Source organism: Pogonomyrmex barbatus, unplaced genomic scaffold, assembly GCF_055798465.1.
Source record: "Pogonomyrmex barbatus isolate J1 unplaced genomic scaffold, ASM5579846v1 scaffold21, whole genome shotgun sequence".
Taxonomy (NCBI): Eukaryota; Metazoa; Arthropoda; class Insecta; order Hymenoptera; family Formicidae; genus Pogonomyrmex; species Pogonomyrmex barbatus.
Window position 1 is genome coordinate 517,534 of NW_028297118.1, and position 25,495 is coordinate 543,028.

A 25,495-nucleotide genomic window follows, 5' to 3' on the forward strand; every position below is an offset into this window, starting at 1 on the left:
CTGCATATGGAGAGAACGCTATAAGTTATACTACATGTAAAAGATGGTATCAAAAATTTCGCCAAGGAGATTTCAGTCTTAAAGATGAACCGCGTGCTGGACGCCCTCAAAAGATTGAAACGGACGAATTGCAAGCACTGCTGAATATAAACTCTGCGCAAACTGAAAAGGAGCTTGCAGAACAGCTTGGCGTTACGCAGCAAACCATTTCCGTATGTTTACATACGATGGGAAAGGTTCAGAAGGAAGTCAGATGGGTTCCGCATGAATTGTCCAAAGACAACAAAAATCGTTGGCGTGACACTGCACTCACTTTGCTTTCAAAGTTCCGGAAAAAAGATTTTCTGCACAAAATCATTACAGGCGATAAAAAGTGGATTCTTTATGATAATCCTAAACGTAGAAAATTATGGGTTGACTCTGGTCAACCTTCGACATCGACGCCAAAGCCCAATATCCACGCCAAGAAGATTTTGCTCTATATTTGGTGGGATTGAAAAGGTGTGTTGTATTACGAGTTGTTACAACCGGGTAAAACAATCACGGCAGACCGCTACCAACAACAATTGACCAATTTGACTGATGCATTAGAAGAAAAGAGGTCATTTACTGGCCAAGGACGTAAAGTGATCTTGCCTCATGGCAATGCTCGACCACATGTTGCGAAAGCGCCTCAGGACCATATCTTTGCGTTAGGCTGGGAACTTCTCCCGCACGCGGCGTATAGCCCAGTCATGGCGCCTTCCGATTACTACCTATTCCGGTCGCTGCAGCATCATTTGGCTGATACACATTTCGTGAGATTTGAAGAGATACGAAAATGCGTTGATGACTTTATCGCTTCGAAGCCGGTGAGCTTCTTCTATCGTCAAAGAATTCGCAAGCTACTCGAAAGATGGCAAAAGGTCGTTGATGCAAACGGGGAATATTTCGTTGATTAATATTTTTTTGTTTGTTTTTGAATAAAGATTGAATTTTACAAAAAAAGCTCAGAACTTTTTTGTACACCTAATACGTATATTACAATATACATATATACATGTATTTTGTCAAATCCCCACGACCGGTACTCCAGAGAGATGATGGTCCTATTCTGTCGATGGATGCAGGTCAGACTGCAGTGGCGACACCCTCCAACGCCATTGACAAATATACAAATAATCCTTCTGGAGCGCGACAGGAGAGATTGCATCAAGCATGGCTCGAGCCCCCGGTCACAAATCGTTGATGTACCGAATCTTTCAAACTTTCGAGTCGCGCTCCGTGCGACCAATGATTGTCTAATACTAATTGATAATCGCGGGCGTTTAATTCGTAAAATCGCTCTTCTAGCGATTCGATATACTTGTCGCATCGTTACTCCCACGCGAAGTACTTTTCTCTCGAATTCAATCGGATAAATTGTTCCAAAAGAACACATTAGGTTTGCTCCATATTAATTATCTTCTTTGATGTACAACTCTCAACTTACAATTCGACTAATGACAGAACGTGTCACAGTCTTTTCATTATATCTTACCATGATGGTTGTATCTCCTTTAGAATATTTTCGCATGTGGCATTTAATTTCAAAGTGTATCAAATGATATATAAAGATTTTATTCTTGACTTATGTAAAAATGCAACAATTGCGTTTTTAACACAATGATCTCATCGCAGGACACGTTGTGACGTATCCCATTGTTCTTAATATCATATTTTTTTATACCATTAACCTACGTGAAATTGCAAGTTTGTAATTTTAATATGTGTCCGATCTCATTGCGAAAAACATCAATTCTTAAAAAATATATATTTTGTACCATTGACCTATGTGGCTTTGCAAATTTGCAATTTTAATACGTGAGATGATCTCATTGTGACATGATAAAGATATTTACGCGAAATTCATCGCAGCAGCCATATATTGGCGCTAATATTACTGGAAATGTTGCAGTGTCTACAGTTACATCATATATCGAATGATGTACGAAAACGTGCCTAAAGTAGATTTATTCTGTAATCTCATCGCAGCTGCCATTCGTCGGTGCTTATGCAAAAATGCAAAATTGCAATTTTAATGAGAGTTATATTTCACATCTCGCGTAATAGACTGTCGAAAAAAGAATAGAGGGGTATACAAATTAAAAAGAACTTTAACAATCATTATTGCATTAATCGCTTTGTGAAAGACGAACAGTCACCTTTGTAAAAAGAAACAGCTCTTGAAAAAATGTACAAGGGAAGCTCTGTGAATTATTACACTTCGATTCAACAGAATGAGGCGTACAAAAAACAGTAAATTTCATTACCACAAATCTTTCTTATACATTTTATATATTTTAATATATTAATAGCTTACTTATATGTATTCTTCTCCTTACAGTATATCTTTTCATAATTTATTATCTTCGGAACCTTGTCACATCTCGTATATTGGGAAAAAGATTTGCCTTAACATCCACAGCTTATAAATATTTGGATATTGGAATCAATGGGACCTGTATCCTATGTGGAATTACGTATTGGTGATAATCGAGGCAATCAAATATTATTGCCTTATGTAATGTGGAAAACCCTCATCGAGAAACGTGTGGATATCGAGCAGCTTGTGCAATCAATTGCTCCTTCATTGTCGATTCATGATCTAATTATAGAACTTGTTCAAATACGAAATACAAATATTGTAAAGTTTACATTGCGCGATACATGCTTGTACATGAAGCCATCAACCGTATTCTTTTTATTTGAACTTGAACATTGCGTCGAACATGTATATTACTGACTCTATGAGAATATATGGTGTCAGCGAAAAATTTAAACAATTTATAAACTTTTTACGGCGGAATTGTATCACAGATAAACGTATATATATTGCAATAAAAATATTGCGCGAGAGCAACATTTTTGACAAAACTTCAATTATAGATTGTGAATTATTAACGTATGCAATAGATAATATTGTACACTATGCATTACATGACCAATAATTGTATATTATGATAAATATTACTCGATTTATTCTCCATTCTTCTTTTCAGCGATTTCAGGTTGCACTGCGATAACGAGTCGCGTGCATCTTGTCGCGAATAATAATATCACTCATAATAATAAATTTAAATTACTAAGTAATATTTAAAAAAATCTCCTTTGAAAAAATAATTAATTTTAAATAAATAATTGATTTTAAATAAAATAATTAATTAAAAAAATTAAAATTTTTATTAAATTTTATTAAAAAATATCAAGACAAAACGAGATACCTTGGTGAAAAGAAAGAGAACTTAAGAAAAGAGGAAGGAAGAAAGAAGAGGAAGAAAGAGAGAAGAAAAAATGGTAAGAGACAGACATGGTGGCGGCGGTGGCGACGGGCGGCGGCAGACCCCGCACCGTGTAACGTCATGCCGAGTACCCCTCGCTTCGCGGATCCCGCGTCATATTCCATCTCCTCGCCCCGCGGACCCCGCGCCTAGTGACGCACTTCTCCCCTCCCTTGCCCCGCGGACCCCGCATCCAACCACTTATGGAGTGCTTCGCGTCGCGGAACCCCTCTGCCCCTCTACCCCCCCTCGGGGCTTCCGAGTTAGAACCGGCCTTATATTGCTACTTATATAAATATATATATATATATAATATATATTATATTATATATTTATATATATATATATTATATATATATATATATATATATATATATATATATATATATACATATATATTATATATATGTACAGAGTGTTGCATCAACATATTAGGTAATATATCGGGTTGCGTGACAGATTTTGCAGGGCCAGGTGCGATTCAATAGATAATGACATTATATACATGTACCATCATAACTTACCGAGTAGATCGCCCGCCTCTATATCAATAAAATTTGCATTGTTCCAATTGTGATTTGGATAATAATTGCTGTGATTATTATAAGAAGAATCAAGATGACAATTAAAGATGAACAATTGAATTGTAAGTGATATATGATGATTTAAGTTAACATGATTAAATTTAAAGTTAACGTGATGAAAAAAATAAACATGACAAATTTTTTTCATCAATTTACTTTTCGTATATTGCGTTATAAGTTTCAATAAAAAGAAAAATAAGATAAAATTATTGAGAGTATAATAAAATATTCAAGTCAAAAATTTCTTTTATATTTGAATATATGAAAACTATTTATTGATTTTTTTAAAAACATAAAAAAACATTAAAAACATTAAAAACTTTGAAAATATTAAATATTCTATGCTGTATTTCAGATCGATTCGATTTCTTTCAAGAACTGATTCAAAAGTGGAATACAATATCGAGTTACAATAAACATATTCTATTTCTTTCACTTCTTCTGAATCTGAAAATTCTATCTAACATATAACACGAAAAGTAAAAAGATGAAGAAAGTTTGTCGTCATGTTTATTCTTTTCATCACATTAACTTAAAATTCAATCATGTTAACTTAAATCATATCATATTAACTTAAAATTCAATTTTTCATCTTCAATTGTCATTTTGGCTTCTCTTATAATAATCAGCAGTTATTGTTCAAGTCCATCATAATTGGAACGATACAAATTTTATTGATATAAAGGCGATCCATTCGCTCGATAAGTTATGATAGTACATGTATATGCTGTCATTACCTATTGAATCGCGCTTGCTCCTGCAAAATCTGTCACGCAATCCGACGTACTGTCTAATATGTTGATGTAACACCCTGTACATATGTATATATATATATATATGTGTATGTATATATATATATATATATATGTTTTCTTGCAAGCTCAGAGTGTATCCAAATGTGCTAAGAAGGTAATATTCGAACATCTGACCACTTGATGGCTAATCTCTGGCGTTTTTGTATTGGACGCATAACCACTTAAAATAAATCCTTCAATTTTTTGTGAGTTTTAAATAAACTTACCTTATGGAAAGAAAAGAACGTGTGCATCGTAATAATAACATAATTATTAAATAATCAATATAATAGTAGGAATAACAACAACGACAATAATAACAACAAGAACAACAACAACAACAACAACAACAACAACAACAACAACAACAACAACAGCAGCAACAGCAGCAGCAGCGGCAGCGGCGGTAGTAGTAGTAGTATTAATAATAATAATAATAATAATAATAATAAAGATAATAAGTAAAAAAAAAAGGAAAATATATATATATATATATAATATAATGTTTTAACTTATAGGTATAACACTAAATTAATTATTCTTCGATATCTTTAATATATATTTCGATATGTTCTGAATGATTTTTCTGAATGATAAAAGGGAAAAATAATTACACTTTCTGTTCAAATGACTGTTATGCAACTATTAAAAACAATTTTAATAATTTAAAATAATTTTCTAAATATATATATATTGTCGCGCTCGCGGCGAGTTACTCACGTTACACTCACGCCAGGGAAGGAAGAGACAGTTTAGGAAAGAAACACAAACTTTATTATGCATTGAAGCACGAGAGCAATAACAAGAGCTTTCACAATTAAATAAAAATTTACCGCGACACGGTTCAAACTCGATATAAGGATAGCATCGTTCGTAACATTACCCTCCTTCTCCTCTTCGAAATTGTTTCGACAATTCTAGAGAACTCCCTCGCAGAAAAATCGGCTTCTTCTTCCATGGTAAAATTCTCAGGGAATCTATCAGCTTTCTGCTCTACTCCGAGCTGTTGCTGCAGGTTACCGAGCCGAACCAGTTCTAACTTCACCCCTCCCGGAAGTTCCGCACTGCTATGGGGTCATCTTCCCTCTTTTGTCTTCTTTCTTGATATTTCTTCATCTTGTACTTGTGTCTTGTACTTGTGCGCACTTCTCTCTTGAATCTTCGGACAAGGGGGGAGAAGCTTCCGTGGACTCTTTCGTCCTATTGGATACTTCAAGTCCCTGCCTCGGCATTCGCCTTAAATCCCTTGGAAAAACCATGATTCAAAAAAACCGAGGCCGAGGCAGACTTCTTAAAAAAAAAAAGATTTCCTTAGCCTGATATTCGGGCAGTAAGCAAAAGATCTTCCTCTTAAAGCGATGCCAACAAACCTCAAACAGGAAACGAAAACATAAATTGTATCTACCAAAAGAACTCTCTTTTAAATTAATTATTTCTCCAAAAATGAAATATCCATATATCTCCTTTTTACACATTTATAGACTCAGCTTCGATTCTTTTCTCTACAAATTTTTCCTTTCCTCAAATGGAGCTAATCTATCTAAATGTACCACTTTACTTTTACGTTTTTTTGTTTTATAAATGCAATAAACTACGTCATTCATTTTCCTAACCACTTCATAAGGTCCTTCCCAATTACTTTGCAACTTGGGAGCCCTACCTTGCATTCTTTAAGAATTATAAAACCAAACCTTCTGGCCAGATACCCTTCTGGCGGGGCGGGCCCGCCGCCGCCGCCGCCGCCATCCCGCCCCGCCCGCCATGTTCTCATCTTCTCTTTTCGTTTCGCTGTCTCTATTGTATATCTACTATCTCTCTCTTGCATACCTATTATTTCTCCCGTTGCGGCTCTTTCTTATTACGAATCTTATGATATTTTATTTTTTTTTACTAATTATTTTTATGGCGGAAGAAAAGGAATAAAAGATATATATTGTGTATATTATATATGTTTATTTTTAAACAAATTGAATATATTTTTCATTTAAGTGTGAAACTTTTTTTATTCATCAAATTTTTTAGAAGAATATATATATATATATATATATATATATATATATATATAATACTTTATAAAATATTTAATATAAAATTGTTTAAGCTAAACTATATCACATTTCTACAAATATCTCCTAATTATTTCATAGTTCAGTACGTCAATTTTCATCCAACCAATAAAATGCTTCTTCATTATTTATGAACTCTTCTATACATATCATACATTGTTCCACCGGTCTTAGTATTAATAAAAATTTATGGTACTCAAAATATTGTTTTAGTTCCCTATTGTCTTCGATAACTTTACGTAATGTATACCACTCTCTCACTTCGACAAAAATAACTTTCTTCTAAATAACTCTATACAATTGAGGTTGTTTTTCCACCGGAAATTTCATTCTTAGAAAAATAATTTTTAATTTTTTAACTTAATATTCCATTTCTATTTATTATTCTATTTTCACATTAAAATTTTGAAATTTACCTGATTATTTCTTGATTGACCTGATTAGTTCTTGAAAATTTATAATTTCGTTATATTATTCTAATATAATTCTGAGTCTTCTTTGCAATCTTTTCTCTGAGTCTTCACCTTTGCAAGACTGAATGTCTACTGATCATCTAGTCGGCCTAACTATGAAAATTTGTAGGATGTAATCTGAGGTGCTAGACGTTTCGCTTATATTTCAGTCGATCAATATAAGATTCGTCTTAGATGTTGTTTTTCTTCATTTCTCCCTGTTATAATCCCTTGTTATAATCGCGAGCGACGAGTTTGACTAGCCGATTGAACGTTACATCGGACAAAAAATGTATTGAATCGTTGGAATGTTAGAAGTAATCGTCAACGTAAAGAAAAGAAATAAAAAAACATATTTCGTATAGCAGATTTATTTATTTTATTCATGATTATCTGACCATCAATTAAACAATATGAATACATTTTGTAAAGCGCAATTAGTATAGTGATATCCGCATTGCATAGTATTATCAGCGTCCAGATTGTTCAGAGAATCTACGTCTTCGTAATCCACATCCAGAATCTTGACGTAGACGCGCTCTCGCTTATCCAGAAACAAGTTCCATAACCATTGTCATTTTTCGAGTCCCTTGACATATACGACAGCATCGTCGTTGTCATCATCGTTCCGTGCACAGCATTTGTAATCAAACTCTTTGCTGTATAGAACCATTCATCGTCTCATCGCAGTCTATGGTGATGACGTATCATTCAACGTACGCGAGACTTGTCGGCACTTGCGAGGAAATGCAATGGTATAGGGCTTGCGAAAATATAATGAGAGAGAACGGTCCGAGAGCAGCAAACTCCTTTACGACAAATTGTCCTCCAACGAGGAAACCTTGCAGGTCTACGAACGTTAACACGACCATGACGAATAATTTTTTGAGACTGCGATTGATTTCGATATATCGTACATTTTGTTATCTCTCACTCATATGCCAGCGATGCTCTTAGGATCTTGCGTACAACATTGGTCAGAATACTGAACCACGCGATCGTGTATAATGAGACAGTGGTATTTATCGGTACGTTCTCCTTAATCTCAAATTCCATATCTCACATTCACGGTTACGCTCTTGACGATTCGTTTTGTCGAGAACAATCGATGATTACGAATGGACTGTTATGTAAAAAAGATGTGACGATGAGACTCGGCTCGAGATACTTATGTCCGTAGTAACCCTTGCAGAAAGGGTTTCACGCGTACGTTTCGTACAACACGCACCACCTGTCGAAATCCAGATTCATATCGTACGGATAACATTCTGAGTTCAGATAAATATTTCCACGTCGGTCAAGTTGCAGTTGTCGGCTTGTGTCCTCAGTCATGACATTTTTTCGACCTGCAAAGCGAAGATGACGTATTGCGGCTTTTCGAGCTGAGTAGCGGTCTTGATGGCCCACGAATGCTTGGTTGTACGCTGTAACAGCGAAAACTCGTACAGATCCCATGAGCGAAAAGCCATGTTCAAATATCGTCCGCTTTCCAAAGTGCGCAACATCGATAGTTTTTTATCTCGCAATAATACGTGTGGCATTTGCCATTGTATCTTGAATAAGTCGACCACGAGATCCAACGCCGAATTTCCCATCAGGCAATTGTTGTCATTACGCGATCGTATCAAGATCAACTTGATTACCACGCGTCTGTAATTGCAAAATCCCAACAGTGCATAGAGAGGTATGCAAAAGTTAAAATATCCATTCGCGTTAGTACGCGTATCTCAGCCGGCATTCCTCAGAATCTGTCTTCACGCTTCTGTCGGATGACGTCGTTACGTAGTGTTTGAGTGTGCTAGTTATGCCTACATTTCTGTTACGATCAATCTCTACGCCATCGAGCTCGTATCGAATTTCATCGAATATATACGCGACATTATTTCTCAATACTACATCAGAATACTACATCAAAATACTACATCAGATCCGTCGACAACTTTGTTCTTCGTTAGTTTTCCCTCGACATATAGAAAGCTTTCGTATGGCAGTGTGTACAGATTCTGTTGTTGTATTCTTATCTCATCGCTATAACCGAACGTTGAATTGGCGAACGGCTTGTACGCATGAGTCTCAATCTTGATGATGCGCATCGCGAATCCTAAAGCTTGTAAAAATTTAACGTTTAACGCGTTGAGTTTTTTCCACTTCTTGATGCAGCCGGATGAGTGAGTATTGTCGCTTGATGTTTTCTTTGTAAAAGATGCGTTATCTCTCTCTGCGTATGCTTCGATTCATTCAACACGAGCATCTCAAATGTCACGCTCAGGTTATTGTTGTCGTACGTGCAATCTGATGGTGATCTCTTCTTCTCTGAAATCAAGCAATCGTCTGTTCTGGTCAACAATGCGTATTGTTAGCTCGTACAATGCTCCGTACAATGACTGGCAAGTAAATACATCGGCCTTTCCTTATCTTATATCCTGGCGACACACTCGGCAAAAATTCGTGTATCGTGTGCATACTTTTGTCGTTGCTGTACGCGCCCGCGGTCACGTTGCACTCTACACGGATAATGTTTACGTTCATTATGTTAATCGACACGTCCGATTCATGCCACCTTTGCGGTTGCAATATACGCTTCGAGAAATCCAGTAGCGATCTAATGTTATTGGGGTTGTTAAAGTTTATTCTGTAGGCGCATTTAATCTTTAACACTTCATCGTGTTGTATTTGCACTATCGGGTATTCCTCAATCTCGTCATCGCCGCGCGCGGTGTCACCAGCATTACCATCGGGCGTGTCGCGTCGCGATCGTTTTCGTAAAATCTTACGTCTCAAAAATTCATTTACGGCCTGAAATTCGTACGACCCCTCGTAATCGTCGTTTTCTGTGTCGTCTTTGCCAAAATAAAATGTATTGTTCGAAGCGTTTACATTCGGTATTGTGTGATAAGTCTCAAAAATTGTTAGACCAAGCTCGTAGTCAACGTCGCTCAAATCTATGATTGGAAAGTAATTTGCCGCGAGAACGCTGCTCTTCCCGTTCAGCATGTCCCGTCAGCGACATGTTGGAAAAAGCGTTCAATGAATACTGAAACATTTTGTCGGACTTAAATTCACGCGCATCGACCGTTTGGAGAAACCACAGATACAGCTGTCCGCAGACGCTCTGATCGTACGTCTGATAGGATGTCCGATTGTACTCTATCGTAACATCGAAATATCGCATGAGTCCTCGGGCGGTCGAAGATTATCAAAATTCTCGAAGTATACGACGCGATCGTTTCTCTTTGCGTACGCTACGCAATGAATACCGGGACCCGCATCGTCTAGATTTACGATACCGTTCTCCTTTCGACATGCGCCGCTAATCGATAATGCATTACATATGAAAACACTTCTGAAGTACGATACGCGTATATGTCTCGCCAACTAGTCCAATTGTACATTGGTGATTACGCTCGTAGGTACTTTTATTGTCTTTTTGGCGTTTTTTTTTCCTTTTTTCGCTGTTACACCTCGTCCGCGTTTATACGGAACGAGATATAGTCCTTGTCCGTGTTTCCATCGTGCGATTGTGACGTTGCAATTCTCGAGCTGATGTCGCGCGGCTTTCCTGTCGTTTACCGTTTTCGCCACGCTGGCCGTTTCGCCGATCAAAGATCCGAGCGCGCCCAAAATTGGCAGAATGAGTAACATGCCACCTCGTTTCGCCGTTGGAAATATTCGTTTCTTTTTTTTGCTGGCTTTTTTCTTCGCTTTCATATCTTTTTTTTGTTTAAAGAGAAGGAATCTTCGTAAGATCCCCAACGGACGACAGTTGGGAAGTGTGGGATTCGAGTGGGTGGCATGTCGAACGAAAGATCATCCAGCCTCGCCTACTCATTAAACCTCCTCTACAGCCTGAGCGACCATTCGAGAGAGAACCCTGGAACGTTGACAGAACAACTCATCACGGACTCTCCCGCTGGTCTTGGCCAATTAGAGGCAACGAATAAATACGCGTCATGAACCATACTAGACAAAAAGGAAAGGAACTTTTTAACGTAATGAAACAATGAACAAACTATGTTAATACCGATTTTTATATACAAGTTAAACGTACATCCGAAAATATAAATTATAAATAAATGACATAATAGTAAATTATTCCATGCGATGAGTTCATATACTTGCCAAGACAAACACAAGTAGCTAATCTATGCCCTGAAGGTCCCTCTCCGCCTGCTCCTTAATGGACCTGACCTCCCCCGCGAATTTACATAGTGCGGACCACTCTTGTTGTCCGTGAGTGATAGCTTCCAATATTTTTCTCAAATCGGGAGGATCTATATCTCCCAGCTCGAAACCTAATGAATTAAATAATTCATACCTCTTCCAGAACCATGCTCTACATTCAAGTAGAGTATGGTTCGCATCATCGCGTTTCCCGCCCGTGCAATGTGCACAAAGGGAGGAAGGAGCCCGATCCATCCGGGCCAAGAACTCGTTAAAGCAGCCATGTCCACTCAAAGCTGCTCAAAAACTGCGTCATGTGAAATGTGAGCGAGCCATGCTTGCGACTCATCCAGCCATCAAATATAGGAGCAAGGGCTTCCCTGATCCTAACCCCGGATTGTTTTGGGTCCGCTGAAAGAGCCCTCCAAGACTCCATTGCATCCATGTCTGCCCGCTCCCTAATTTCCTTCCTCGCTCTGCTAGAGATAACGTTCCCGGCTCTATTTTCCCTCTCTTTCCAATAAATACTCGATAGTCTATTGGCCCTAATTTGAAAGGGAAGAATTCCAGCTAATAAAGTAGCGCCGACATAGGAGATCGTTCTATAGCCGCAGATGACCCTGATTGCAAGAGTTCTCAACAAACTTTTCACCTCCCCGACTATTACTGTCTTGTAATCCAGCTTATCTGCCCATATGGATGCTCCATAATACAGGATAGACTGTATCACTGAGGCGTAAAGTCTTCTCCTGTTTTGACCCCTTAGATTGGGCATCAGTCTATTTAAAGCGCCTAGCAAGTTTCTAGCACGCGGAATTACATAACGTAGATGTTCCCTAAATGACAGATGCGCGTCTAATATTAATCCTAAATACTTAATTCTAATGTTCACCTTAATGTCGTGCCCTCGAATGCCCTTGATTTGCGGAAGGTGATCAAGTAGTGAGAGCCCTTTTCTACAAAAAACCGAAATTTCGGTTTTTTCACGGCCACCTCCAATCCGAGCTTTTCTATTCGATTCATGATTCGGTCAGTTGCCAACTCGGTTCTTCGCACCGCAACGTCAAAATCCCTAGCGACTGTGACTAAAAGCGTATCGTCCGCGTAACAAAACAGATGGCAATCTTCAGATTCACCCTCTTTCAGAATCCTATCATACGCCAGAATCCATAAGAGAGGATCCAGAACCGATCCCTGAGGTACTCCCCTAGTAACACGAAATTTTCTCAGTTGGCCATTCCTATCCACAAATATAGCATAGCGATTGCTTAAATAAGCCCTGATTATTAAGCACAAGTAACTAGGGAACCCTTTTTGTTCGATTGCTGTAATAATTTCTTGCCAATTGGATGGAGTTGAAGGCGTTCTTGATGTCCAAGCTGGCTACGACAGTGTAGCACTTTCCAGTATTTGCACTAGTTATTATATCTGTAACTTTCTTAATAGCATCAATGGTAGAGCGACCACTCCTGAAACCGAACTGCTGATTGGACAATAATTGATTCCTTTCTAGTATCTCGTACATTCTATTGGCGATAATTTTCTCGAATAATTTGCCAATCGTATTCAATAAACAGATCGGCCTAAAGGACGATAGCGAGTCCAACGGTTTATTCGGCTTTCTTAACAGTACCAGTCTGGCAATCTTCCATTCCTCGGGAAAGTAAGACCTCCGGTGAATCCCAGCAATCCACTACTATTTGATAGAAACAAAATAAATCTAAACCAGCCTCCGGAACCAAACCATTGTAACAGCGTGGAGAATAACTACGTCTTCAACGATTGGGAGAGGCAAGAGATTCAAAAGAACTGATAATATATAAGTTTTTTATACGAGAATAAGTCTACATCCATAATAAGTACTTTATTTCCTATCAGAATGTATAATATACGAATTTAAGTTAAATATATCAAGTCTACAAATTAATGCTCCTGGTCATATTGATAGAGGTACAATAGATACTATATACAAATACGTAGATTAAATATAAGATACAACTGTCTAATAAAAATGTAATGACATTCAGAGAACACTAACAAACTGATAGTAACTAATATAAATAGCAATTGGATAAATATAAATATTATATTATAATCAAAGTATAGAACATTAATATATAATGGATTAATAAATCATCAATACGAAGATTTTAATTGCTAATTAAGACTTAAACGAATTATATTAAAATAAATAATATCCATTGATAATAAAGAAAGCCTACATATTAAATGAGAACAAAATATATGTCTATCATTAACATCTATAACACTGAACTCATAAATATCAGTAATAATAATAAATAAATAAATAAGTAATACTTAATGTTAAGCACAAGTACAATTTAAGAATTCAACATGACTGGAGAGGAAGTTGTCATCAAAACAAATTGATAACATAAAACTTATCGATACAAAGGCTTATCCATGAAAAATTTTAAAGACTTACATTATATTTATTAAAGTAATACGTTATTTATTTATTTTAAGCATCAAAGCTAACTAGAACAAATTTTCATACGATTATCCTTCAGTAAGCGTATCTCATATTCCTCAAACTTAAGCTACTTAGTTAATCGAGGGAACATATGCGGAACTATGTCAAAAAAAAAAAAAGAGAGGCCCACCTACACAGGACTATCAGAGATTCACGCAAAGTACCATTTCATCATAGGCTCCTTGCCATGAACAAAGACAGAAAGACTCATAAATCTAATTTACGAAAAAATATACGCAATGCAATCAACAAATCTTAGTATAAAAGTCTAACGTAAAAAGTATATAACTTAATTAATATATCACTTAATTATCTTAAACCGATAAAGTACAATAAAATCTCAGTTTAATCCAAGATCTTAAATACTTAATAAATGATACTGTATAAATTCATCCACATCGTAATACAAGAAAGTAATCATCAAAATTAATCTATCCTTCGACTAAACTTATAATATAAAGATATAATATAATACAATATATATTAAGACAACTCCAATCGGAATTCTTCGCCCAAGTACATTAAATTATAATATAATCTCAGTGTCATTCTCAATCGAATCTCAATAGGTTTAATAAAACCAGTAATAAATATCGTAAAAAGTCTTAAGGTCTGAATTATTGTTCGCGATTAGCATCCAGCGATGCTAGAGATGCCAATGCCAGCAAGTTCTTAGGCTGTGAAGAGTAGCCTCAATTATAATCTCAATCCAAAAGGAGTATCTCGCGAAGAGGGACATTATACCTCTAACTCACTTAATCACACTATAAAAGAGAGATAAAAAGGTCAATATATATATGATATAAATAAAAAATATAAAATTCCCATCACAGTTGGGAAGCTATCCGAGAGCAACATACTGCTTTTACGGGTCATGTTTCTCATATTTCCTTCCATATTACATAAATTAAAACAAGAAATAAATTCTATATCAGCAATATAGCATAAATAAAAATTGCTTCATAGTAAAGTTAATAAGAAGTTTATTCTTCAGATTCCATTTCAATAGTACAAGATAGCTATCTTAACAATATAATCTTAAAATCTATATATAAGTACTTAGCCACTTACATATTCAATTATAGCAGACTCAAACAATTTTTATAATAATAACAGTTCTATAAGTATAAGACAATGCAAGTTCAATCAGCAAAGAAAAGCACAACGTAATGTCCGATGAGTGCAGGATTCATTCATATAGTCTCTTCCACCGTAAGATAAGGAAAAATAGTCATTGCCTGATATAGATTATACAATGGATACATCACACTGCAACAGGTAACATATATTAATTGGCTCATTTAATAAATATGACTACAAAATAAATAAAATACGTTTTTCGGTAATTCCTGTTTCGAGCGTCATCGAACGGAAAAATCATATAACGAGAAATCTCGTGTGAACATATGTAATTCCGTTAAAATTTGTAGCGATTGCGGCCAATTTATACGCGCAAACACATAAATGCGACACGGTCTTTTGTAAAACATGTCATTCGTTATAGCCGTCGAATCTGTGTTTCATGCGACCTCTTACTCGTAAAGTTGATGACCCTGGCGAAGGTACAAGTACCATGATAATGCGAGCAGAAAAAAAGTGTGAAAATGAAAATGATAACGCGGCGATGAACGAACAAACAAACGGTCATGTTGCGTTTATATTTTACAATTTTGAAACGCGACAAGACGAGATGCGAGGTACCGAAAACGTGAGAATCTATGTACCGATTCTTTGCGTAGCGCAACAAATTTGCGTAGCATGTGCAAACGAAGATGACATGACGGTGCGCTGCCGATGATGCGGAATGCGCGAGTTTCGTATTCCGTCTCGACCCCGTGAAACAATTTGTCGATTTCGCAATGCGAACAAATTATTTATATTGCACATAATGCGAAAGCGTTCGACGCGCAATTTATCTTAAAATATTTAGTAGAAAATCCGAAGAGCACCCATGAATCACGCATTATTTTGAACGGAACAAAAATCGTTGTAATGACGGTCGGACATGTGAAATTTATCGATAGCATTAATTATATGCCAATGCGTTTATCCGATTTACCTAAAGCCTTTGGTCTGAGCGATACGTCGAATAAAGACTGTTTCCCGCACTTATTTAATACTATCGATAACCAATCGTATATAGAGTCAATTCCGCTAGATATTATTCTTTCTATCACATGTCGCCGGAAGAATGCGAAAAGTTCCACGTATGTCACGCGGAAATGGTTCGTGAAAATTATATTTTTGACTTTCAACGCGAAATTATCAGATATTATCGAAATGACGTAGATATCTTTCGACGAGTGTGCATGGATTTTAGAAAAATATTTTTAGAACGTGGAAATGTGTGTCCGTTTGAGGAATGTACGACTATCGCTTCCACATGTATGAGAGTTTTTCGTAAAAACTTTTTGCGTGAGGAGGAAATAGGAGTCATTCCGCGGACGGTTACAGAAACGTTGACAAGCAATCGCACAAAGCTCTGCAGTGGTTGGTGTGGATGGAACGAGAACTCGGACATCCCATTATCCACGCGGGGCGAGATCGCGAATATAAAGTCGATGGCATGCCGTCGATGGACATTACGAAACGGTTACGGAAAATGAGTCACGACGCTGGGTACTACAATTTCACGTCATTGTTTCTGGCATGGATGCCCTTCGTGTTTTAAAGTAAATCGCGATAGTACGCTTTCGTCTGCGAATTGTGAGGATACGATCGACGCGCGCTACGAACAGACGCTCGCGATGTCATGGCGCCTTCGTAAACGTGGTTACCACGTGATGGAGAAATGAGAGTGCTCCTTCGACCGAGAAATTTCGAATAATAATAGAGAAATGCAGAATTTTCTTAAGGATCATCCGTTGATAAAGAACACTCCTCTCGATCCTCGCAAAGCGTTTTATGGTAGACGCACGGGAAATATTGTCACGCGATACAAAGTTTCAGGTACGGAAAAAGTACGTTACGTCGACGTATGTTCTCTGTATCCCTTCGTATTGAAAACGTTTTCCTGATCGGGCATCTTAAAATTTACGTCGGGTAAGAGTATTCTTCGTTAATCGGGATATCGCCAAATTATAATTTCAACTCGGTTGAAGGTCTCGTGCGATATAAAGTACTCCCACCACGTGATCTCTTTCATCCGGTACTACCGTATCGCGTACGAGATAAATTATTGTTTGCGTTATGTCGGAGTTGCTGGGAAACGTTCTCACAAGTTGAGTGTACTCACGAAAATCCGGTGGATCGAGAATTCGAGGGTACCTGGGTATCTTGTAAATTACGCAAAGCCGTCAAGAAGGGTTATCTCGTGACGCATGTGAGCGAAATTTGAGAATATAAAGTCGCGCGATACGATAGCGATACTCGTCAAGGCGGACTGTTTACCAAATATATTAATACCGTTTTGCAATTAAAACAAGAAGCGAGCAACTGGCCGAGCGAATGCAGGGAAGACGCTGATGATGATGCTAAAGAGCATTACCTTCGGGAATATGAGGAAACCGAGAGTATCACACTCGACAGACGAAACATCGCAATCCCGATTTACGTTCGGTCGCTAAGCTTTGTTTAAATTCATTTTGGGAAAAATTTGACCAACGATCCAATTTGCCGAATACAAAAGATTCGAATATCACGGAACTGATAAACGATGCGAGAGAAAAACCGTGAAAGCAACAGCAAGAGATCAGAATGCACGCTTACTGCGTACGATGAGCACCCCGGTTGTACTCGTAAGAAATAAGGAATTGTTAGCAACCACATTTTTCGAGATATTATCGCCACCACGAGTGAGTTCCACTCCGAAAATACCAAATGACGACGACGACGACGACGACGACGACGACGACGACGACGACGACGACGACGACGACGACGACGACGACGACGACGACGACGACGACGACGACGACGACGACGACGACGACGACGACGACGACGACGACGACGACGACGACGACGACGACGACGACGACGACGACGACGACGACGACGACGACGACGACGACGACGACGACGACGACGACGACGACGACGACGACGACGACGACGACGACGACGACGACGACGACGACGACGACGACGACGACGACGACGACGACGACGACGACGACGACGACGACGACGACGACGACGACGACGACGACGACGACGACGACGACGACGACGACGACGACGACGACGACGACGACGACGACGACGACGACGACGACGACGACGACGACGACGACGACGACGACGACGACGACGACGACGACGACGACGACGACGACGACGACGACGACGACGACGACGACGACGACGACGACGACGACGACGACGACGACGACGACGACGACGACGACGACGACGACGACGACGACGACGACGACGACGACGACGACGACGACGACGACGACGACGACGACGACGACGACGACGACGACGACGACGACGACGACGACGACGACGACGACGACGACGACGACGACGACGACGACGACGACGACGACGACGACGACGACGACGACGACGAGGGTACGACGCATAAGAAAGGAAAAAAAACGCAGCGAGGAAGAGCGAGTGAATTGTGCATTGTTTTATTCATCACATTTTCGTAAAACCGATATTTCTATAACCTTCATGAAAAATTCTTTACAGGCGAGAAAGAGACGTTTACTCGATTGGAGTGAATTGAAATGACCGAGCTTGAAAATTTGTACTACGATCCTGCACATTATGCGGGATATTCGGCAAAATCAAATAAGCTAACGCCCAGCTAAACCGAATATCTTACATAAAGAAGTAGCTTGCTGAATCGCAACACGCGTACACACTGCATCACCCCTCGAGGCGAAATTTCCACGATTACGTTACAATGTGACGAATATCGACGATCTGTGGGAGGCTGAACTCTGTAGTCTCAAGAGTTATAATGACGGATTTTCTTATCTGCTTATCGACATATTCAGCAAATTCGTCTGAGTGGAACCGTTGCGGGATAAAACGAATAATTGCGTGACAAGGGGCTTCCAAAACATTCTCTCGCGATGGACGAGTGCCCATGTACTTATAAACCAACAAGGGTAAAGAATTTACCGCACGACCGTTGCAAGATTTTCTGAAAGAAAGAGACGTACGTTATCGCGTAACTCGCAATCCAGACATCAAAGCCGCTGTCGTTGAACGCTTCAATAAAACGTTGAAGGAACGAATGTGGCGCTATTTTACACATAAAAATACGCGGCATTACATCGATGTGTTGCAAGATACCGTGTGCGCTTACAATCACACCTATCATTCGTCCATCAGGATGCAATCGGCGACCGTTACGAGAGAAAATGCTCGCATCGCACGCGAAAATATGGACCGGCGTAGGAGGGAAGAGAAGGGTGCAGTGATAGTAGAGCGAAAGGTTAAATTCGATGTTAACGATCTCGTACGTGTAGAGCGAAAGCCACTTTCGAGAAAAGATACGAAGCGCGATGGAACAAGGAGATATTTTGAGTTTGTCGCGTTCTTCATTGACGAAAACCCAGCGTGTACGAATTGTGCGATTTATCAGGTGAACACATTAGGATGATACGATGAAATGAACAAGAATTTATTTAGCACGAGTCAATAAAAACTTGGCGGAAGAAGAGTTTATAGAATAAGAAGGGAGGGTGTGCGTCACGGCGGGGCCCGACCACGAACCAGTCGTGAAAACTCGTAATTATTTTGCGAAAAAATATTATCTTAGCCAGGAATCGAACCTGGATCTCCTGCTTACCGGGCAGGCATCTTATCCTTTCGACTACCGAGGCATGTGATGATATTTATCGCAAATAATTTAGAATAACATATCAATGATACATATACATGTATTAGTATTTAGAATAACACATCAATGATACATATACATGTATTCTCTCGAATCCCCATGACCGGTACTCCAGAGAGATGATGGTCTTATTCTCTTGATGAATGCAACTCAAATTGCAGCGGCAACACCCTCCAACGCCATTGGCAAATATACAAATAATCCTCCTGGAGTACGACAAGAGAAATTGCATCAAGCATGGCTCGAGCCCCCGAGTTTATCGTCGATCAAGATGATAAAGAGCAGAGGACGCGATGCTAATAAACAGTTGTTAGTTAGCTGGCGAAGATATTCCAGCAAATTCGAGCTGGAACTCCACTTTGAGTTTAACTTTTCTCCAAGATGGAGGAGAAACAATTTTTCATGGTTCTTCCGAGCGATAGCAGTAAGAAGCATTTTCCGGGAAATACAACCTCTTCTTTCGCCACACAATTATCTCACGGTGTACATGTACTCGGAGAATGGGAAGTCGCGCTTAGCGAGATTCAATTTCCCTCCAGTCTTTTTCACGTACGTCAAAACGATAATAAGATTAGATTTGCCGATTTGAAGAGCGTAAAGAATGAGAAAAATGCTAATAAGTTTACGGTGAAAGAATCACACTTATGGGCAAGTGTTTATGAAATTAAAGAGGAGATTATCTACGCAATTAATAGAAAATGTAGATACGTCGATTCGCATTTTATTTTCGAACTACAAAAAGGTTCTGGCGGTAATGTCATTATAAGCGAATGTGATGAAAACTACTCTCGTTCATTATATAAATTTACCAGCTAATATTTTTCAAATATTAAGGAGAATCGACAATGATGCCATCCTTTTTTACCATCACAAGTTATCTAATTCCAATGAATTAACTCCGTTTTTCAACTCGGTTTTATCGCCGGTGGTGGAGGTCGTGTTATATCTTTCTGGACTGTAAAACCCTGTAGCCTATGGCGCGGTATCCCTGATGAAATGTACGTTTATTGCAATATTTGTGAGCCTTACATAATCGACGATACGCGAAGTCCACTTATTCGGATCCAGTCGATACACCCGGCTGTAATTACACGTACGAGACGAATCTGGTAAAATATTTCCTCACTCTGCAATATATTTCATTGCGTCAAAATTCGAAATACGAAATTCGTAATACGTAAACGTAAAATTGAAATAGATATAAAAAATCATCGTGGAGAAAAAATACCATTCGAATCCGAAACGCTAATAGTGACATTACACTTTAGACGTGTCCGTTAATTACTATTTGCAGTGGAAAGTCTAGGAACTTTGAGAAAAAACTAATCATCCCCATGGAATACGACGGATTACTATTACGAAAGGCAGAACGGTGGAGGTAGGGAAGGAGGAATTCCTCGAATTTTCGTCCTAGAGTTCATCCTATTAACGTGATCACGGAATCGGAAGTTTTCTCGGAGGATTATTTAGAAGGGCACTTCCTTATCTAAGCAGGGAAATACGTGCACTCGGGAAAGAAGTTTTACGCGCCGGAATTGGTGTGATAGAGGATGTTGAAAACAATACTCCGTTCAAAGAAGCTCTCAAAATGCGACTCAACGAATCGGGTGGTAATTTCAAGAGAAAAGTCAGAAAAAATATAAACGAATTAATGAAGGGGTCGGGATATAAAACATCCGCAAAAATGCGTGTAACTCAGTTTCCGTTTGGAGGGCACGACGCACGCACCGGTAAATCCGGAAGAAGCTCTATTCGTAAACGTAGACAAGTCGGTAAAAGAAGGAAATCGTCGAAAATCGACGTGAAAAAAACGAATAAAAAAATCATCGAAAAGGAAAGCAGCGGCAAAAAAATACCGGCGAAACATCGACGAAATAGCGGGAAAAAGCGCACCATATCCGATATATTCGCTTAACTGACGCGAGTGTGAATCGTAAGTTTGAGAAATATGTCCTTTCTCCATACTCACTCGAGTGAGTGTTTAAAGAGCGAGCTCGATCTTTTCAGTTTACCGTTTACTCAAACCAATATCGAGAGTTCACAATGGATTTATTACAAACCTCGCGGATGACGCACCTATAGAAGTCATCGTACCCAGTCACGGAGAAAATTATCTAGATCTCACGCATACCAAGCTAAGTCTTTGCGTACGAGTGAAAAGTTTACCCGGCCTTGGAATAGCGGTAGGAGGAAATAAAGTAGGCCTTGTAAATCATCTACTACATTCGATGTTCAATCAGATCGATGTGTACTTCAATCAAAAACTCGTATCATCCCCAAACAACGCCTACCGCGAGTACATCGAAGCATTAAATTATTCTTCACCGGCAAAAACTTCCCATCTGATTTCTTCTCTCTGGGACACGGACGAGCCCGGTCATATGGACGCGCTATTAGAATCGGGAATCCCAAATCAAGCTCTCGTAAGACGCGCCCGATACGTCCAAGGAAAACGTTCGCTGGATTTAATAGGCCATCTTCATTGCGACATCTTTAATCAGGATAAAATTTTAATTAATGGGGTAGAGATTAGAATAAGACTCGTTCGCTCGAGAGATGCGTTTTGTCTCATGGAAGCCAACTCAACGTCGAAAACATATTCTAGATGTTAGTTTGTTCATAAGAAGAGCAAAAATAAGCCCCGGAGTGTTACTCAATCATGCGAGAATGTTGAGAAAACAACAGTCAAGTATCCTCAGACACAAGTCGAAGTTAAAACGTTCACGATTCACACAGGAGTGATGGAAGAATTGATTGATAACGCGATACTCAGCCAACTTCCGAAATGCGTAATAGTCGGATTCGTCGATAACAAAGCCTTTAACGACAATGGAAAGCTAAATCCATTTAATTTCAAAAATTACGATATAAATTTCTTCTCGTTATATGCCGATGACGTGCAAATTCCGAGCAGATCGCTGCAACCAAATTTTTCAAAAGACGAGCCGCTCTACATCGAGGCTTATAACATCCTCTTCTCGGGAACCGGTATCCCTTTTCTAAACAAGGGGAATTCCGTAAGCAGAGAAGATTATGCCGATGGATTCACGCTTTTCGCTTTCGATCTCACTCCCGATCTATCGGCAAATTGCGAAGGACATTGAAATCTTGTCAGACATGGAAGTTTACGATTAAAGGTACGATTCGAAAAGGCGATTACAGCAACGATTAATTGTATCCTTTACGCAGAGTTCGAAACGGAAATTGACTCTTCGCGTTAAGTCATTGTAGATTTTAACGGATAAAGACAATGGTGGGAAACCTCCTCCCCTCCTGTGGTCACTCCTTATATTTACTCGAATTACAACGAAAAACAGCTTCAGTTTTATTCGATACATGAATTATGCCGCTTCGAAAAAAAATATGTTCTACATCATGGATATAATTATTGATATACAAAGTTTCCGTGACATTGGGGGAAAGTTTATATCGAAGGAAGTTGCGCTCGTTGGGGTTAACGAAGCTTTCGTAGATCATTGGATTGTAATGCCGCCGTATCCGTTCACCGAATTACCCGAAAAATCGAGAAAAGACTGGCTCTCGCAAAACTTCCACGGTATCGAATGGATTGACGGAACAGCCGATTCCGAACATTTCATGGTGGAACTACGTGAACGTTGTACGACGGGTGCGTTACATATATAGCAGAGGCCGCGAGAAAATATTTTATTTGCAAAAGACACTCGGCAGAAACGTATATAATTTAGAAGGAATCTCTCCCGCATTCAAAAACTTAGTGGAAGGCGAGGAACAAGAATTACGCTGCGGTCATCATGGATTTCATCGAAATTCATCGAAACAAATTTTGTCATGCGTTACGCAATGCGTGCAAACTGAGGTACTGGATGCAATCGCAAGAAAGCAGCTGTAACTCGAGCAACGATAATTCTTTTATCGATGAAAGCTTCAATGACTCCGATATAGAAAGCGGAGTTTTTACGATAAAACGAAATTTTTCGAATCTCCTTCCTTGGAGAAGTAAAAGATTAGAAACAGAACAAGCGAACAAATGAAAGCGGAGAAAGAAGAGTTATCGAGACTCACACAAAAATTTTCTATCGTAAAATCCAAAGAAGAGGATAAAAATATAGCGACACCAGAGAGAGAGGAAATAACTGAAATGTCTCCTTTCTGTGAGAGATGAATTTGCTCGAAATCTTACGGGCGCTGCATCATCTCAGTGCTGGACATGCGGGTATGTATCCTGCCGACAGAATCCCGATGGTGTGGACGAAGTCGATGGCCATTGTCGCAAACACCGATAATCATGATCGCTCTGGACAACACTGGATTGCCTTCTACATAGACAAGCATGGAGAAGGCATCTATTTCGATAGCTACAGACTACTTCCCTTGGATTCCAGATTCAATCTATGACTTCAACGAAACTCTACTCGAATAGATACTACTCGGTAGATGGAACATCATGCGACAGGGCACATTTTCAGACTTGCGGACAATATTGCTGCGTATTTCTTTATTATTTGTCTCGTGATTATAATCTTAAACAATTTCTCAAAACATTCAGCGAGGATTACGAAGATAATGATAGATTAATCGTACAATTATTTCGTAAAATCTTTCTTCAATGGAAAAAGTAAATGCGATAAATCTCATGTAACATGCTGTTATATACAAATTTGTACTTTTAAGAATAATTAAATATTAAAAAACATTATTATGAAATGATATGTACAATGATGTATTATATAACAATAAACTTAATGATTTTGTAACGTAAATTCCAGTCCTCTTATTTTCCCTCCAACCTAAAATTAATCCTAGCTACATTCTAGCTACATCCTAGCTACTTCAAGCTAGAAATATCTAAAACATTTTGCAGACATTGCGTTTGTCATAAGATAAGAGCTTCGTATAATTCCGAGGTCGTTAAAACATCTAAAGTCTTGTCCGTTCCTGTTTTCCCATCGCATTCTATTCTGCGCTGGTCAGGTATATCCCCCTTCCCGTCATCCTTCTTGTCGCCATTTTATCGCAACCCCCGATCAAGCCCCGGAAAATTCTCCTCAGGTGTCCGTCATCTTTGCAAACACCATTTTGGATCCCGAACGGCTCCACTTTGACCCCCTCCCCCTACTTTTTCGTCTAGTATTTCGACATCCAATCACACCCCGGGCAGCTTTTGGTGCATCCAATCACACGCCTGGGCAACTATGGGAGAATCCAATCAGACCGCTAAGACCAGTAATTACCTAATTATCTCCGACCATGCCCCTCAGCCAATCAGAACGCTCCATTTCCACGTGGAGGCCCAATCTTGACAGCTGGAGACCACGCCCCTAGCGCTAGTGGGAAAGTGGTGGGGATTTGTTTTGACGCCCCGTAGTAGCCTACATACGATTGAGGGGGAAGTCAGAGGTGGCGGGACCATCATCTCTCTGGAGTCTCGGTCGTGGGGATTCGAAAGAATATACATGTATATATGTATATTGTGATATATGTATATATGTGTATCATTGTATTGTTGACATGTTATTCTAAACACGTTATTTGCAATAAATATCATCACATGCCTCGGTAGTCGAAATAATAAGATGCCCGGTAAGCAGGAGATCCAGGTTCGATTCCTGACTGAGGAGATATTTTTTTCACAAAATAATTACGAGTTTTTACGACTAGTTCATGAGCCCCGTCGTGACGTACACCCTCCCTTCTTATTTGGGTCCTTTGAACTGAGCTGGGGGGAGGGGATAGATAAGATAGTAGGATTCGGTGAAAGGGGTAAACAAGTGGATAAAGAAGTAGATAAAAAAATAGATAAACAAGAAGATAAACAAATAGATAAACAAATAGAAAATTGCGACTCAAAGGACATGAC

General features: G+C 39.0%; 1 long non-coding RNA gene and 1 pseudogene across 1 annotated transcript in view; one reads left to right on the forward strand and one right to left on the reverse strand.

Moving 5' to 3' along the window:
- Positions 1-25,495, reverse strand: part of LOC148936460 (uncharacterized) — a 275,063-nt gene that overhangs the window by 94,660 nt on the left and 154,908 nt on the right. The gene's annotated exons all lie outside the window — the stretch shown is intronic.
- On the forward strand, positions 2,259-2,969 carry LOC148936465 (uncharacterized; annotated as a pseudogene).